Below are 18,279 nucleotides of genomic sequence, written 5' to 3'. Positions count from 1 at the left end.
GGAATCAAACCCGGGCCATCCAGCCCTTAGCTTGTCACTCTGCTGACTGAATTATGAAACGACTGCATTATTATTATTATTATTATTATTATTATTATTGTTGTTGTTGTTGTTGTTGTTACTGCTACTGCTGCCGCTGTTGTTTCCTTCTGGAGGAATCGTGTGTGTGTGTGTGTGTGTATATATATATATATGTCACTTGTATTAGTGACTATAGACGGGGTTTTGGAATGTATGGTTGGATATATTGCACCTTGTACATTGACACAACTCAGGACTACAAGCAATACAGTGCTATCGCTGATGTACTCACTTTTCATTTCACCCTTACACATGCACTAGGATTCTTAGTCTTCACTAATCATATCCTGGCAAAGGATTTATCACAGTCTCACTGTAATTTCAAAACACACATGGAGTCTTCTTTTCATAGCCTGACTCATTTCTTACCATTATCCTGCAACTGCCAACACAGTTCAGTTCCAAGCTCATATTCCGGCAGGCTGGCATTTCGAACTAGACTCTGTTATCTCGAATACTAAGCTTGGTCGCGTTAAGTCAAAGTCACATTGCGACTGATGGTCAGTCAGTCAGTCAGTCAATCTAGGGCTCATGACCAGATATTTATTACTGTTTGACAGTTTAGGTCTTGTTATTGTGGGGCCCTCTCTGAGTACATCTGCATTTGTTGAATCAGTAATGTTTCCAGATCACACTTTTATGTGAAGTGAGATTTGCATATGCTGAAACATTGTAATAATTCTCATCCATGTAACCTAGGCAGTGATTGTAATAACACTCATAAAGCATTCATTGCCCCATTCCAAATTCACAGAACTCTGTCCACGCGAGTGTGGCTTATCTCCCAATTTGTGTATAATCTCTGTACTTACTGAACCCTGCCATTGTTTAGATAAAATGTATTTAAAGTCCACTTTGTGACCGAGTAAACTGAAAGGTTAGGAATGATTGTAAAGCCTACGAAGGTCAAATATGTGTAAACATCATTAATATTGGTACATAAAAACGTAGATCTCCTTTGCCATCATCCTATCAGGAGCACCAGAGTATCTCTTTGGTTTGCGGAAAAAGGGTCGTAATTCAAGTTCATTATAACATGAGGCGTATAGGGTTATGTTCCTGGAGCTCAAAGCTCGGATCCGATTTTTCAGTATTTTAACTCCAATTATGTTATAGTCTTAAATATTATAAGATCAATTAAAGGATATCAAATAATACATTATCAACTATTGCTGGAGTTCAGCCCTTCTTGAAGAGCCGCCAAATCTGCAGCTACTCAAGAATTTCCTAGCATTTTATGGAACCCAAAGGTTCATTACCGTGCTCACAAGAGCCCTCCACCGGTCCCTGTCCTCAGCCAGATCAATCCAATCCATATCACCCCATCCTAGCTTTCTAAGATCCATTTTAATATTGTCCACCCACTTACACCTTGGTCTTCTCTGTGGTCTCTTTCTTTCTGGCTTTCCCACCAATATCCTGTATGCATTCCTCTTCTCCCAGATTCGTGCTACATGCCCTGCCCACTTCATCCTCCTTGACTTGTTCATTCTAATTATTCTTGGAGAAGAGCACAAGTTATGAAGCTCCTCATTATGTAGTTTTCTCCAACCTCCTGTCACTTCATCTCTCTTCGGTCCAAATATTCTAAACACCCTGTTCTCAGACACCCTCAGTCTACGTTCCTCCCTTAATGTCAGAGACCAAGTTACACACCCATACAGAACCACAGGCAAAATTATAGTTTTGTATATTCTAATTTTTATGTTTTTGGACAGCAGACGAGAAGACAAAAGGTTCTGGACTGAATGGTAGCAAACATTGCCTGAGTTCAATCTCCTCTTAATTTCCTCCTGAATCAGGTTTTGATTTGCTATCTTCGGGTTAACTGCCTATACAGACTTATATCACACACGTTAGTTCTGTAGTGGCCTCTGTATTTTCATTATTATTATTATTATTATCAGCATGATGTGGGCTCATGCCAAGCAAAACGTCACGGGGCGAAATCCGGAATGCCTCTGTCCATTGGGAGTCGAGATGAGTTCTGCCCGAGACAGCCATCTGTGCATGTGTGAGCAAGAGGAAAGTTGTTCTGTACTGCGATTATCGAAGCGTTGTTCCCAGTCTGAGTGATAACCACGTCAGTGCTACTTACATTCTGCAAAACAGTGCCGTTTATAGGACATTCTATTTTTATCAGCAACTGTAACATCAAGATAAAAGCAAGTCCAGAAGTGAATGTTACATTGTTACGTCATTTTGGTATAAATTCGTATAAAAAAGGAGCCAGTTTCTGAGTAAGCGTTCAGACAGTTCCAAGAGACCTTGAAAAAGAAGAAGATTGATTAGTGTTGTAATGAAGATCATGAAATATTCATTATACTGTCTTTCGCTGATTCATGTATCAATTAACATACAATCAATGTGATGTACCAACCGATAAACCAAATTATTATTTCTGAGAAGTCCTGTAAAGAAAAGGTTACGCCTTATTGAGAGCAAGGTTGGCCACATTGGACCCGAAGCAACTCGTCGTGATATTATGGTGAGTCATTTTCTTTCAGTTTGTTCGTTGTTATGTGCAAGGATAGTTTTTTATCATGTGCTGTGTATAAGACGTTCAAAACTTGCTGACATAATGTTTTTGAGTTTAATGTTTCGTGTAGGCCAAGGTAAACGCTTTTGAGTTGTCAAGGGAAGTGAAGTTGGTAAGGTCTCTCCGGTGTCATGTAGGGTAAGGTCAGGAGGAGGCCGTGCAATAGCTCAAGCGGTTAGTCGCTGGCTTCCCACCGCGGCGGCCCGGGTTCGATCCCGGGGTCTGGTCAAGTGGGATTTGTGGTGGACAAAGTGGCGCTGGGGCGGGTTTTCTCCGAGTACTTCGGTTTTCCCTGTCAATCTTCATTCCATCAAATTCTCCATCATCATAATCACCCACGGCAGGCTACAATAGGCCAATCAGTGGCCGCCGTGCCCAGTGGACCCAACTGGACTCAACCCCGCACTAAGCGAATTAAAAAAAATTAAAATTAAAGGTCAGGAAGAGGAGAGAACATCAAGACATGAACTGTTGATTAGACTCGTAAAGCCCAAATAAGGTAGTCACGTTGGGAAAGGAGACAGCATTTGTTGAAGCACATACAGAAAGACGAATTCCGTCTCTTTGCGAGCGCTTGTATACAAGAAACCCCGACTGTCTGTCTGTCCGTCTGTGCAGCGCATTTTGTTTTCAGTTTTGCAGAAAAGATGCAGATGAGCGCTTGCAGAAGTACAAATAACATTGGCCTGCTAATTCAAATTTGGTTCTTATCGGTCAAACACAAACCATAATTTTTGAGCACTCAAATCGAAATATACAAATTCTGTGTAAAACGGATTTGCCCCCCCTCCCCCCCCCAAAAAAAACAGAATACTGCTTTTAATAAATCCTGTATCTCTCTACGAAATTAACGGCCGTGGGGTTTCGTTGCGCTGACCACGCGACACCCTCTATCCGCTAACTTTGGCACTAACTACGCCGACAAGCGGCTGTCGCTCGGCCGGTATAGTTCGCTTGCGGAGTAAAACCACGGAGTTTGTTTGTATCTCTCTAATATCGACTACCTGTCTATGCCAGCTTACTCCAGAAGTGATAGCATATTCCCAGCCATGATGCTGTCACAATAAGAATATAATTTCGCTGCAACTTGACGCCGTAAACATTGATATTTATTTATTTAATGTTTTTATTTAACGACGCTGTCGCTGGGTTCGAATCTCGGTCGGGATATCGGGTACCTTGAGGGTTGTCGAGGTTTTCCTCAGCACCTCCATGCAAGTGCCAAGATATTACCTGAATTAGGCAACAACCATTTCCTTGCAACTGTTCTCCATTTCGTCAGCCATCCTGCTTAAGACTGTACATAATGCAGATATTGATAAGTGACGTAAATTAAAAAGAAAATAACGCTGTCAGTGTGCTGGGCTCACAGTCGCCGAATTGGAAGAGATTAATGAAACTGTGAGGATCCTGAAGGAAGTGGTCGTCATCTGTTCAGGTATTGTCACAGTATTTTACTGGATGGACCGAACAAAAACAGGAAAATTCATTAAGATGGTAGGTGTCTCAGAAGAGATTCGAACCGAGTACAAGTTAGATGCGTTACCTCTCGATCCAACTTGATGCTTAAATTATCCCCCAAAAAAAGTAATTAAAATTATGTTTCTTTCTCTTCTAAGCACCCCCCCCCAAAAAAATTGCTGTCACCTTTCTTATTCATAAAATAATTTTAAAAATGTCAGCATTTGTAAGGCCCGTTTGGCGATCTTTGAACAATTTCTGTGTGTCTTATCTGCAGTCATGCCCATTGGCCTGGATCATTAAAATTATTTCTCTGGTTGGCCATATACACTTTAACTGCACGCAGCTGAGTCTTTCTTTAGAAGCTAGAAGTTGCTCATCTAATCAAAAGATTCGCCATATTTTACAGAACCCATAGGTTCATCACCACCATTCCCTATCCCGAGGCAGATGAATTGAGTTCACACTCCCATCCTATTTCTCAAAGAGCCATTTTAATATTATCCTCAAATCTACTCATAGGTATTCCTAGTGGTTTATTTCCTACTAAAATTACTCTGTACATACCCCTCTGCCATATCTGCTACATGTCCTCTAATCTTCGTGATCAATGTAATATTATTAGGCAAACAGTGAAGCTCCACATTACGTAGTTTTCTCCAGTCATGCGTATTTAAATTTACATTTGCTACAACTTATAAAGGAAATGTGATGAGTGTAGATGGCAAATTTGGAGAAATAATTTATGTGTACGGTAAGGGTTGTTGCTGAAATGGGACTTGTTCAGTCTTGTTGTGTGTGGATTCGTTTCCTCACGCGCTACTGTTGCAACAAGCTTGCTCTGCCACACAGTGTAGTTTGTATCTCAGCAAATCTTACTGACGTCATGTTATAACACGTGACAACTTCCCGTTGAATTTTCAACGGGCGGCATATTTGATGCTGTGTGTACCCTTGATTCCCACTGTGTTGTTGCGTCATGAAAGCTTTCGGGGGTTCCCCGCGTAGAATGTCGCAAGAATTTCCTGCGCTTCGCCCAGCATCGCAGTTGCCATCCTCAGGCTGCTGGTTCGGGTTCGGGTCAATTGTTACGGGTCCCTTCGAGGACCTTATTCATAACTGCGGTGGAAGTTAAGAGTATAACACGTGACGAGACTTCACGTTGAATTTTCAACGGGCGTTACGCTAGCTAGCTGTTATATCAGTGTCCTGACTTTTCTGAAATGCGGCAAATTTGATGCTGGGTGTAACCTTGATTCCCGCTGTGCTGTTGCGTCATGAAAGCACAAGGCGATGTTGATCTGTGTAGGAACATGGTGACACCGTATTGTTTGGTTTATTGTTCACAGTCCACTTGGACAACACGGTGGTTCCCATGCGTGAAACACACTTCATTGCTTGCCAAGCAATGCTTGGTGATATGGACGGGCTCCAATGAGTGTTTATTCTTCATAAATTCTTGACGAAAGACAGAGACAAGTCTCCGAAACGTTACACATCCCTTTATATGCAGACGCAGACAGGAAGATGCCCCTCCCCACGAAGAAAACGATTATATGTGTCTTTAACCACTGTCCGTGTTTCGAGACCTGCCGTTCTCAGAATGCGATGTGAATTTGGCTAAGTCCAGTGACTGAGATGGGGCACTGTGCTACATGCCGGAAGGTCGCGGATTCCAGTCCCGATGAGGTGGATTTTTTCAGTTGACCTAATCCTTCCAGCCGCACTATGGCCCTGGGGTCGACTTAGCCTCTAACAGAAATGAGTACCAGGAATCTTCCTGGGGCTAAAGGGCGGCCGGCGCGTAAGGCTGACAGCCTCACCGCCATCTGTGAGCCGATTGTCTAGAAAATGTGGGAGCCTCGACGTCTCACAACCCTACGGGCCTCCAGGGCTTGTTACAGGGATACCTTTACCTTTTACCTTCACCACTGACTGAGATAAGGAATGTAGCGTGTCTATGGTGTATAACAGGGACTTACAGTGCACCGCCTTCCCTCCCACAATGCAGCTACAACCACTGCCTCGCCACTTCACGCGCAAGTCAGAGGCCAGGTTCTAAAAACATAAGTAAGATTTCTGGCTGAATGGATTAGTTTGACTAATGGAACCATGAATGAATTAATCATGTTAATGACGTCACATATACAATTTCAGATTACCAACGCGAGTGACAGTAGCACGTGAAGATATCCTGAAGAGAATGTAGAATTTTGACACACAAGCAAAATGATATTTGGGCAGTGCAGTAAAATTAACAATTTTCCATCAAACCATAAGCTGAACGATTTCCACTGGACGCAAAGTTGTTTTTCTTTTCTTCAAACCGACTCTAGAGGGTATCGAGCCTCCTATATCCCATGGGGCAAAGCGGTCGGAGTGTCAAGCTCCGTTTAGTGCCAAAAATCTGATACTTCTCCACACAACTTGATGACGCGGTGCTTACTTAAGCACAGGGACAACTTTGCGTTTACTTTTTACAGAAGAGATTTTACTGTACGTTGATGAAGGAAACGAACAAACCTGTTTCTTCACGTTAATAATGATCTTCTACTGATTGCTGTAAACGCATTTTCGAGCCAAATGGAGCGTAGTCAAGCCTGTGATTTGGAAACTAGTGCAAGGCCATACTCTGTACTTCACTCACCTCACATCACAGCCAATTACACTCACGGAACCTCACGCCACAAGAAACGGAGACCGCAGATATAACCGAGCATTCTACACGCCACAATAAAAACGCCTGTGCCCTAAATCGCTAAAACACAGTTTGGATACCGTTGCAAACGGAGCTAACAGCAACTGCGCCTGTGACTCCAAGTATCACCACATCTCTCCACACACCACGGATACATGTACTGTGACTTGTAGCCCCATTGCCAAATAACAGCGATGTGGACAGGCGACAGTACAACGGCCATCGCTAGGAAACAGTTCTGTGGACACACTTGTTTCCCCAGCAACAAGAGACGACGCAATAATGGAAGAGATGTTTTCTGTTCTGTGCATTCTGGGGCTATGCAACGAGGTAAAAAAGGTAAAGCTATCCATGTAACAGGCCGTGGAGGCCCATAGGGTTGTGAGACTTCGAGGCTCCCACATTTTCTAGACAATCGGCTCACAGATGGAGGTGAGGTTAAGTAAAGCTATCCCTGTAACAGGCCGTGGAGGCCCATATGGTTGTGAGACTTCGAGGCTCCCACATTTTCTAGACAATCGGCTCACAGATGGAGGTGAGGTCAGCCTTACGCGCCGGCCGCCCTCTACCCCCATGAAGATTCCTGGTATTTATTTCTGTTAGAGGCTGAGTCGACCCCAGGGCCATAGTGCGGCTGGAAGGATTAGGTAAATTGAAAAGTACAGTGACCTCATCTGGACTGTACGGACTGGACTACGGGGTTATGAGTGGATACTTATGCGGGCTGGTCCAGCGCTGTGCATGGGGCCCCTCGGATCGGCAGTCTTCGAGTCAAAGGTCACGTCATATCAGCGAATTGTCGGGTGGTCGTCTCGTGCGAGTTCCGGAAAGCTATTTTTAGACTCGATACGTCACGCTTTGCCTCTTATGGTAAGGGCATAACCTCTCTCCAGATGCTTTTGCAGTGACCAGATCAGTCGAGATGATTTCAGGCGCCCATGTCGCAAAGCAGGGACGGCCCTTGTAACACTTTGTACTTCGATGAGGACTCGACATTTCGGAGGGAAATACCGCTTCAGTCTTCAGGGTGCAAAGAGTAAGCCAAACAAGATAAGAACAGAAACGCGCAACAGGTTGCTCAGTTTTCCGTCTGCTTCTACTTTTTCATGTGTGGCTCTTCAACCCTGAAGATGTAGTCGATATGTTCCTCCGAAACTTTGGATGGTCTCCGAACTGCACGGCGTTATAAATCAGTACATCCATAGCTTTAGCAGGGAAAGCTGAAGGAAAGAGCCGATTGAAAAGACCCAGGCGTAGATGGAGGGGAAACGTTCAAATGCATCGTAAAGAAATAGATACAGTGTGGGGTGTGTGGACTGGATTCATCTGGCTCAGGAATTTCTTGAGTGGCTGGGCAACTGTTAGCTTTTCAAGAAGAACTCAGCTACATGGTGTTAATTAGTTTTATGTTGGATGTGCGTTAATGGGACGTGGCAGTTGTGCCGACAATCGCAGCTAAACTGCAGATAGCCCCTGCTGTCTGTTTATGCTTCAGTGGATTAAGCCGGACGGGCTCAGAGGGTGATGTAGGTACAGTGTTGCCTCACGTGGACAGCTGACAGGGGGCAGGCTACTCTTGACACGTTGGAAAAGAGGAAACCTGAGCGGTAGTTACGGCATGGGTTGCTTCATCGTAGCGTCACCACAGGGGTTCGAACCAGTACGAGCATTCGCAAGGAAATTTTCCAAAAATGTTCCCCCGTCTATCCATAGTAAGAACGCAAGAACCGTTCATGTGATGTCCAGTAACAGTTCTGTGCGCAACCCGCTGAAAGTCAACCGACTTAGGACGAGGCCGACGCAAGAAACCAGCATGAAGCTGGCTACAAGCACACTGTGCGTTGTATCCCGGAACTTATGACGACCACAAATTCTGCGCAGGACTGTCATTAAATTTGATACTGGGATAACTTTCGGGCTGGATGACCGAGGGGTCGGAGTTCGAGTCCCGGTAGGGTCAAGAATTTTCTGTTTTCCAAATCGTCCAGACCGACTCTGGGATCCACCCAACCTCCTATCCAGTGGTTACCGGGAGTAAAACGACCGGGGCGTGAAACTGACTACTCACCTCCAACTAGTGCAGAGGTCAAGAAAATGTGGACCTATACATCCACTCCCCCATACGCCTTCATGGCGTAGTGATTAATTAGTTAAGCACAGGGACAACTTTACCTTTTTTTATTTCCTTGACACTACATCCCCAAGGGGCCTAGGCCTACCTCCATGAACTTCTCCGTTCACTTCGGTTTTTCTAGATCTTACACATTCAGTAGGACTCCCTGGGCGGGTGATCAGCTCGTCGCAAGGTCTCTATCTGTACACAAACACAGAAAAACGCACACAAGCTAAACATCCATGCCCTAAGTGGGATTCGAACCCACGATCCCGGTTTCCAAGCGAGCGAAGACAGTACATGCCTTAGGCCGCTCGGCTACCGTGGCCGGCACTTTACCTTTCATATGGATAATTTTATTAATATTTCTCGATCAGCTTTTGATTAAAATCGGTCAAAAATAATGGAAACCTGACACACACAACCGATCTGGACGCTGTGAAGAGGGAAATAAATCGCTTTCCCCCGCCTGACTGAGCTACTGTTCCACCATGCTCCGTAGTAACACTATACAGAATTTTGAGATGTAAATTTGTTGTGATGTGCCTGCTTCTTGCGTTGGGAAACGGGACACGGCTGTGGGAAGATCGGTGGGAGGTCTGACACCGTGTGGACTCTTGGGGCAAGAGCACACCTTCAGTAACACGTGTTCAACTCAGGCTGTTAACAATTCTGGAAATTGCGGTTACCGGTTTCCTTGGTGTGCCCCTGCCCTTAGACTGCTGTCTAGCTAACTAATTAACTCTATGGAGCTGAGTATTTCTTGACAAGCCGCCAGTCGCTCAGCTACTCAAGAATTTCCCAACATTTTATGGAATCCAAAGGTTCATTACCATGTGCAGTTGTATTTATTTAATCCAATTTAATCCAATCCTCACCGCCCCAAACCTATTTCCCTAAGATCCATCTTAATATTATCTTTCTAGTGGCTCTTTCTTCCTGGCTTCCCCACCAACAATCCAGTGCATTCTTCGTCTATCCTCATGCATTCTGCATGCCCTACCCATCTCATCCTCCTTGATTTGATCATTCTAATTATATTTGGAGAAGAGTACAAGTTATGAAGCTCTTCATTATGCAGTTTTCTCCAACCTCCTGTCACTTCATCCCTCTTCGGTCCAAATATCTCAACACCCTGTTCTCAAAAACCCTGACTTTGTTCCTCCCTTATGTCAGAGACCCATACGGAACCACAGGCAAAATTATAGTTTTGTATATTCTAATTTTTATGTTTTTGGACAGCAGACGAGAAGACAAAAGGTTCTGGACTGAACGGTAGCAAGCATTGTCCGAATTCACAGCTTCTGGGCTTAACGGTAGCAAGCATTGCCCGAATTCACAGCTTCTGGACTGAACGGTAGCAAGCATTGCCCGAATTCAGTCTGTTCCTGGTTCCTCCCTGCGGACCCCGCATGTCGCAATGCCCACCGTGGGCTCCCAGCCCATCTGGCACGAAACACAATGGGGATGCTATAATAAAACCTGGCAAACTGCGCCACTGTCAGCTGTTCATTTGGCGACGCATTGTGCCTTGCGCCAGAGATTCCCCTCTTCAACTATTTGTGTTTTGTTGCTTTTGTCACCAGCAGACAGACAGAGCGGCAAGTAAACGGACAAAATTCTGCTACAGAGAATTTCCAGGAATTCTGGGATATAGCGCTGTGTAAAAGTTGCCCCTGTGCTTAGTTAAGCACTACGCCATGAAGGCGTTTGGGGGAGAGGATGTATAGACCCACATATTAGTCACCTCGGCACTAGTTGATGGTCAGCTTCACGCTCTGGCCGCTTTACCCTCGGTACCCATTGTCTAGGAGTCTGGATAAGCCCCAAAACCGGTATGGACGATGTGGAGGAGAGTAAATTCTTGATCCTACCGGGACTCGAACTCCAACCCCTTGGTCGTCCAACCCGTAGCCAGTCGCTATACCGATTGAGCTATCCTGGCCCCCTATAACGCTGTCAACCGACGTTTCAGAGGAAGATTTCGACTGTATTCTTAGGGTCCCGACTACACGGCGTCTGTGTTTCTGTATGTGTGTTCCTCTATCTTTAGTACGCATTGGCTCGGCAAAAACGTCCCCGCGACAACGAATACACACAACAATATAAGAATTATTTGAGGAGTCATTTTTCTGTGTGGTTCGTGTCGTATCAAAGCAGAGTCAGTGGGTCTGTGTATCCTGTCGTTGCTAGGCAACGGCTCGGTAAAGTTGTTCCAGCCGCAACAACTAATTTGTTGGATGTGTCGTTTTCTATGCGATCCGTGTCGTATCCAAGGAACGTAGTCGATTAGTTCTTCCCAGAACTTGTTATTCTTTTTCTGAACTGACTTGTAAGAACGAACTAACTAACACCGTGAAGGTGAGTACTTCCCTCGAAGTCGATACTCGCTCAGGAATGTCCCAACATTGTCTGCAACCCGCATGTTCATTACCGCCTTTACTGGTCCTACCCTGTAAAGTCAAAAAGTAAAGCTATCCCAGCACCAGGCCGTGAAGGCCCATAGGGTTGTGAGACGTCGAGGATCCCAAATTTTCTAGTCAATCGGCTCAAAGATGGCGGTAAAGTGGTCCCTACCCTGAGCCACTTGAATCCAGTCCACACCTAACTCTTTTAATATTATTCTCCCATCTACGTCTATGTCTTGCTAGTGGTGCCTTTGCTTTATATTTCTTTTTCTACCAAAAATTGTAGGCATGCAAAAAGATGGAATTACAAATGCAGCCCAGGTATAAATAAAGTGGAGGTAAAAATACAGTTTTGAACAGCGTGTAGGACCCATTGTCGAGCAAATATTGAGCAGGCGGTGCCCCCAGACTTAGCGCCACCTGTCACGTGTAGTTGCAACCCAAGGGTTTGTACTTGATTGTGACACGTAAGGAAAAAAGTTGGCCTTCCGCCTGATCGTTATTGATCAGTTTTGTAATCGTGACCGCTTTTCTTGCCTTGTGCGTGGTGTAAGAGAGCGTTGTGGTCGTGGGCACACGCGAACTCCACATTTTTACGGATTTGTACCCCCCCCCCCCCAACTTGAGTATGAAAGAGTTCCGCATGTCTGCCTGTCTATGTATTGTACGGATCTGCGCCTCGCTAGTGCCTGAAAGGTTGGGCGAATCTTATTCATGTTCTATATTGAAGAATGTATCCATCATAGGTCGGTGCCCAATGAATATGAACTTTCCAGCTCCAAAAATTGAAGCCCTTCAAGCAGTCTCCCCCCCCGCAAAAAGGCGATTTACTCGAGAACGGCTGCAGCGAATTTGATTACATTTTAGTAATTCATTGGGACCGTCTCTCAAAATAAAACTGCATAAGCGGTATCTTCAGAAATATAAGCGTACCCATGTTAAGGAACCAAACGCTAGTATGAGAAATTTGTTTCTGCAGATCATTAACCCATTTCCATACTCTGACGAGATCTATTCTTATCGGCTTCGACGGCTGCAAAACGTGACCGGTTTTAAGGTTGAAGTAGTTCCATTATTTGACAACAGATGTCGTACCGATAAATCTGTAGATATTCCTGCAATACTTTGGCCACTTACTTGGATATATTTAGATTAATTTCATAGAGAAGTTATGGGTACTATAATTAGCATACCATTGGATTAAGCAACACCACATGAAGACGTGCGGCATTGCAGGCATACCTCCACGAATTCTTAACCTCTACACGAGATACTCGGCAGAACACATTGCTTCCATCTTCAGTGTTGGAGTGTGCCCTTAAGATGCAGACAGCTGATACCTAACTACTGGACTACACGGTGTCTGAGTCCATAACACCTCAGTGTCAATCCTCCCCGTCAGAACTCCTTAGGAGAGACAGGTTGGTGCTAGTTCACGAACGTGTTGCAGCGCTTTCACTTGTTTTGCTGAGCCGTCAATAGCGGCAATAGGAAGCAGAGGGCAGAAGCATCAGGGAGGCTGTACCAAGGGCGAGGTCACATCCCAGTCTCAAGTAGAACAAGGACGCTTTCTGGCGGGGAATTTCGTAACTGCAAATTACGTGTTACGAAATGTCAATTAAGGGCGAACAATGAAATCGTCTTGTGTACTGCGTCGTACATTTGTATCTGGCTAGGATCTCGAGAGATGGGCGTAAACGACGACCTCAAGGGAAGTTATAAATTCATTCCTCCTGAGATGATAATTGTGTACTAAGCCGATCATAGTAGACGCGTGGTCTGAGGCATCAAGTGCTTTCGCCTCTTCGAACACTGGGATCGTGGTTTCGAATCCCACTGCAGGCGTCAATATCTCCGTTTGTTCTGTGTTTCTGTTATCCTGTGTACGTAGCGACTTTTAGACTAGCTGATCACCCGTCCAGGGAGTCCTACCGACAGATCTAAGAGCCTAATCCGTCAAGGTAGAAAAACTGTGGACAGACTCCATGGAGCCGAGTCCTTCAGCTACTGAAGAATTTCCTGAAATTTATGGACCCCGAAGGTTCATTACCGTGTTCACAAAAGCCCACCACTCGTCCCTATCCTGAGCCAGATATAATTAGTCCACACCACACCATCCTATTTCCCTAAGATCCATTTTAGTATTACCCTTCACCTACGTCTAGGTCTTCTTTGTGGTCTCTTTCTTCCTGGCTTTCCCACCAAAGCCCTATATGTATTTCTTAACGCCAAATGCGTGCTACATACCTTGCCCATCTCATCCTCCTTAATTTGGTTAAGCTAATTATACTTGGAGAAGAGTACAAGTTATGAAGCTCCTCATTATGCAGTTTTCTCCAACCTCCTGTCACTTCATCTCTCTTCGGTCCAAATATTCTCCTCAACACCCTGTTCTCAAACACCCTCAGTCTGTGTTCCTCCCTTAATGTCAGAGACCAAGTTTCACACCCATAGAATATATTTCACAACATAATGAATAGTATATTACATAGGAGAATCATCACTGGATGATCACTCCGCACAAGTGATTTCTTACAACATATTTACTTATTGCTCCCTTGTAGAGTAGATTGTAAATTGCAAGAAATAATAATAAAAAAAGAATATATTTTAGAAAAACAACTGTCAAGTCACTCTGTTTAAAGTGACGTGTGATTATGAAGCTGTTGCAATTTTTGCAACACTGTAATTTGGCGTTAGCTAGCCATTCCTTCTCACTGCTTGCGACTTTGGCGACAAAACACCAGCATAATATTAAAGATAGATAGATAGAGGGTGTCACCTTCCAAAGCAATGTAAATAATTTTATATTCATAATGAAGTTGTGGATCACATTGCCCGTATGTCCCCTAAACCACTGAACGTGTGACGTAGGTGGAGCAGCGCGATTGGAGTCAGGGGGCATCGGGTTCAGGAGAAATTCTTTCGTTTGTGGACTGTTTGACCGTGTCTGGTCATGTGGTCAGCGTTCCTGGCTACAGATCCAGAGGTCAGTGTTCAATTCCCGGCGCGACCAGATTTTCTGAGAAGTAGTGGGTCTGGAACGGGGTCCACTCAGCCTCGTGATGATAATTGAGGAGCTAATTCAAGGAAATAGCGGCTCCGGTCTAGAAAACCGAAATTAACGGCCGTGGGGATTCGTTGCGCTGACCACGCGACATCCTCTATCCGCTGAAGTTGGCACTAACTTCCCCGACAAGCGGCAGTCGCTCGGTCGATACAGTTCGCTTGTGGACTGTTTAACGACGCTCTGAATAACCAGATTATATGGCGTCAAACGGCTGGATGGTTTACTGGAGTTGCTATCCCGGAATTTACGCGGAGGAATTGCGGAAAACCACGAAAAACTTGAGTCAGAATTAACTGTGTCATGGCCGAGGTTCGAACGGAACACTTTCCGAATATANCTAAGTTCAGAGTGTTACAGTAGCTTCAGTCTGTCTGATCAGTGTTTGTTGTGTAAGTTATCTTGCGTTCATCCGGGTCTGAGGAAATCCACGCTATCTCATTTGAGGTTCATGTAAGAAGGGACGTGTAAAAACTGGCACCTGTTTTACGAACCGTCGGTGCTGCTTATTTCAGCATCCGTAGCGACGCCTGCAAATCAAGAAACTGGTTGGTTACTCCATCAGGTGTTGCAATGTCCTGTGCCTAACAAGACCTGTCGATCCAAGGACACAAGCAAACGAGACTATACAGAGATATCCACGTCGTAATCTGTGACTGCGTGCTTGTGGACTGACCACAAATCCCAGAGTACCTTTCCTGCACAGGAAGTAATGAGGAAATAACTTGACTTGGACTCGAACCCATGGAGGTAACAGGAAAATCGGCAATTTGCCCAGGGTAGCCTCTCTAAAACGAAAATCCTTTGTGAAGAATGCCGTCTTCTGGGCACCATGTAGATCTTTTGTGAGCAGACGTTTTCGGAGGAACGTGTGCCTCCATCTTCAGGGTGGAAATACCCGCGAGCTAGGAATAAGTGTGAGCAGATGGTTGCAATAAATTAATAATAATTCCAAGAAAAATTAAAGTTAGCTTTAACAGGCGAGACAAATGAAATAGGTACATTCCAAATGGTTATGCCATTATGTGGCATAATAATAATAATAATAATAATAATAATAATAATAAACGAGTCATATGAGAGGCAGAATATGAATAAGACTAACATTTGTATAAGACCGCGCCATAGCTCAAGCGGTTAGTCGCTGGCATCCCACCGCGGCGGCCCGGGTTCGATCCAGGGCTCTGGTCAAGTGGGCTTTGTGGTGGACAAAGTGGCGCTGGGCAGGTTTTCTCCGAGTACTTCGGTTTCCCCTGCCAATCTTCATTCCACCAATTACTCCACAATCACCCTCACCTATCATCTGGGGCTGGTACAATAGGCCAGAAGTGGGCGCAGTACAAGGGACTTACTCCCACCCCACTAGCAATAAAAAGAAAACATTTGTATAAGAGATCGCGAGAAATATCCAGAATTAAGATGGTTCAATCGATTAATTCGATTTTTCCTGTGACACTGCGCAAAGAGCGCCATTGCTCGAAGTCAGTGGCGGAACACTCTGGCCTGGGAACCGCTGGGTCAAATGAGTCACAGCCGATGTTTAGTTCCTCTCGAGTCACTTGTCTCCGAGCGTCTGACATTGACTCCGACACGAAGCAGTTGCGTTGTTACGTAACGCTCCTACATCCGTGTTACTGCGCGCCCCTCGAGGTCAGTGTGCGCCGTGGTTAGGAGCCAGCTCACCGGATTAAAGGTTTTCACTTCTGACCGTGGCCCACTTTACTTTGAAGTTGCTTGTTCGGCTAAGATCAAGGTGCAAAATGCTGGCAATCACAGGGTCAGGTTCGTAAAGAAAACCAGGATATGCAAAAAGTTACGTTACTGCAAAACTGTCTTCGGACTTGTAACATCTGCTGGTCACGGTGGCCGCGCGGTCGAAGGCATGAACTGTCTCCGCTCGTTCGAACGCTGGGATCATGGGTTCGAATCCCACTTGACGCATAGATGTCTGTGTGAGTTTATTCTGTGCTGTGCTGTCCTGTCCTGTGTGCAGGTAGAAGCTTTGCTACGAGCTGATCCCCCGTCCAAAGATTCCTACCGACTGTGTAAAATTATGAAGAAACTGAAAAAGCCGCCAAGGCCCAACAAAGGGCTGTAGGGATTAGGCCTTTAGGCCTTTTTAAAGGTCCATCAACATTTCTTCTTCTCCTGAGTCTGTATGGATTTGGCACCGTGTATATGTGGTGTTAACCGACGTTTCGGAGTCTGTCGTTTTAATGCAAACTGTTCTCGCCGAACTACCCAGTGAACCGTGTCATGGTTACTGGGCGAAANTACGTGTATATATATATATATATATATGTTAATTTATAAGGTTGGCATATCTGTTCCGATTAAAGAATACTGTAACGGATTTCCTCGAAGCATTGCTAAGCAATGGCTCGATAAACACCACGTGATACGCGCACTCAACAATAGGACGAATGTTACAGCTCGTTGCTAGGCAGCAGCCAGAGCGCCAATGGACGGGCTGGTTAGCAATCACGTGAATTGTGTTTTCTGTGTGGCCCGTGCGGAGCCTATATAACGGGATCTGTTGTAGCTTTGATTATTAGTTCAGTTCAGTTGAGAGTACCAGGACGAGAAAGAGGCTGCGCCATAGCTCAAGCGGTTAGTCGCTGGCTTCCCACTGCGGCGGCCCGGGTTCGATCCCGGGGTCTGGTCAAGTGAGATTTGTGGTGGACAAAATGGCGCTGGGGCAGGTTTACTCCGAGTACTTCGATTTCTCCTGCCAATCTTCATTCCACGAATTGCTCCACAATCACCCTCACCTATCATCTGGGACTGGTACAACAGGCCAGAAGTGGGCGCAGTACAAGGGACTTAGTCCCACCCCACTAGCAATACGAAAAAAACAGGACGAGAATGGAGCATGTTCTTAGTGAATTGTGAAGATTAGTTGAGTACAGGTTAGAACAGAGGAGTATGTAGTGATTGAAGACAAGAAGCCGTCATAGTGATTTGAAGTCATAGTGTCTGTGTTGAGATCCGTTGCCAGGAGACGACTAGTGAAGGCGGAAAAGAGTAGTATGTGCGCGCAGCGGTGAACTGAACGTGTGTAGAATACCGATAGCGTTTTAATTAAGCGTGATTAAGAAAACTTGTACCCGAAGTGCCAGTAAATCCAATCATCCGCTCTAGAACCCGCTATTTTCGTCACGCGTGCCCCTTCCCCGGCACATGTCACTGCTTCTGTTTGCTGTCTGTGGCCACCCCTGCCACCTTGCTCATTATATGTCCGGCCTGTTATGTCATGCTGTTGACCAACATGGCCGCTATCGGCCAGGATACCCATTTCCGGAACGTCGGATTTTTTTCTGTCCTAAATGCGATTAGAAATTTTTTTTTTCCTAATTTGATAAGGAAAGTACGTGTACGATTGTGGTTCTCAAACCGCGATACTTGACCATTTTTGATGATTGTGAAATCTGGGCTCCTTGCGGATGGAATGTATATCGGGTAGCGTTACTACGAAGTTACATCTGATGATCTGATGATCTGATGACAGACCTTGTCTCCTGGATTGTGACGTCGCTTCTGCGGGTTGCTTTAACCAGGCGTTTGGTGTGTAAGCAATAACCTGCAGACCTGTGTGGCATTAGTCTGGTAGGAGGGTACTGATGTTTCGGCAACACATGTTGCCTCCATCTTCAGGGTAGAAGACGAGTGGTGGGGATGGAGGAAGAAATGAGGGAGAAGAGTGTAAATGTGACGCCGCAGGAAGCGGAGAAGAAGTGGGAAGATACGAAGAAGAACTAGCAAGTGGAGGAGATGACAAGGAAGAATGAGACATAAGAAGACGAGAAGCATAAAGACGCCAGCTGAGTCCCCTCGATGTTGTCGTGTATTTTAGAATCCCCTTCAAGGTCGCTGCAGTCAGTTTTATCATGACTTAATTCATTTTGGAGCTGG

The 18,279-nt window shown here is 45.2% G+C and overlaps 1 protein-coding gene across 2 annotated transcripts in view; it reads left to right on the top strand.

Moving 5' to 3' along the window:
* The first annotated feature begins 2,062 nt into the window (after positions 1 to 2,062).
* LOC111871414 (nocturnin) overlaps positions 2,063 to 18,279 on the top strand; it is a 38,215-nt gene continuing 21,998 nt past the window's right edge. For both annotated transcript variants that reach the window (XM_023864509.2, XM_023864507.2), the window contains exon 1: positions 2,063 to 2,569. The gene's annotated coding sequence lies outside the window, so the exon portion shown is untranslated. The remainder of the gene's footprint in view (positions 2,570 to 18,279) is intronic.

The sequence above is a fragment of the Cryptotermes secundus genome, unplaced genomic scaffold (assembly GCF_002891405.2).
Source record: "Cryptotermes secundus unplaced genomic scaffold, Csec_1.0 scaffold261, whole genome shotgun sequence".
NCBI lineage: Eukaryota > Metazoa > Arthropoda > Insecta > Blattodea > Kalotermitidae > Cryptotermes > Cryptotermes secundus.
Note: the sequence above shows the minus strand (reverse complement) of the source record. Positions and strands in the feature narration are given on the sequence as shown.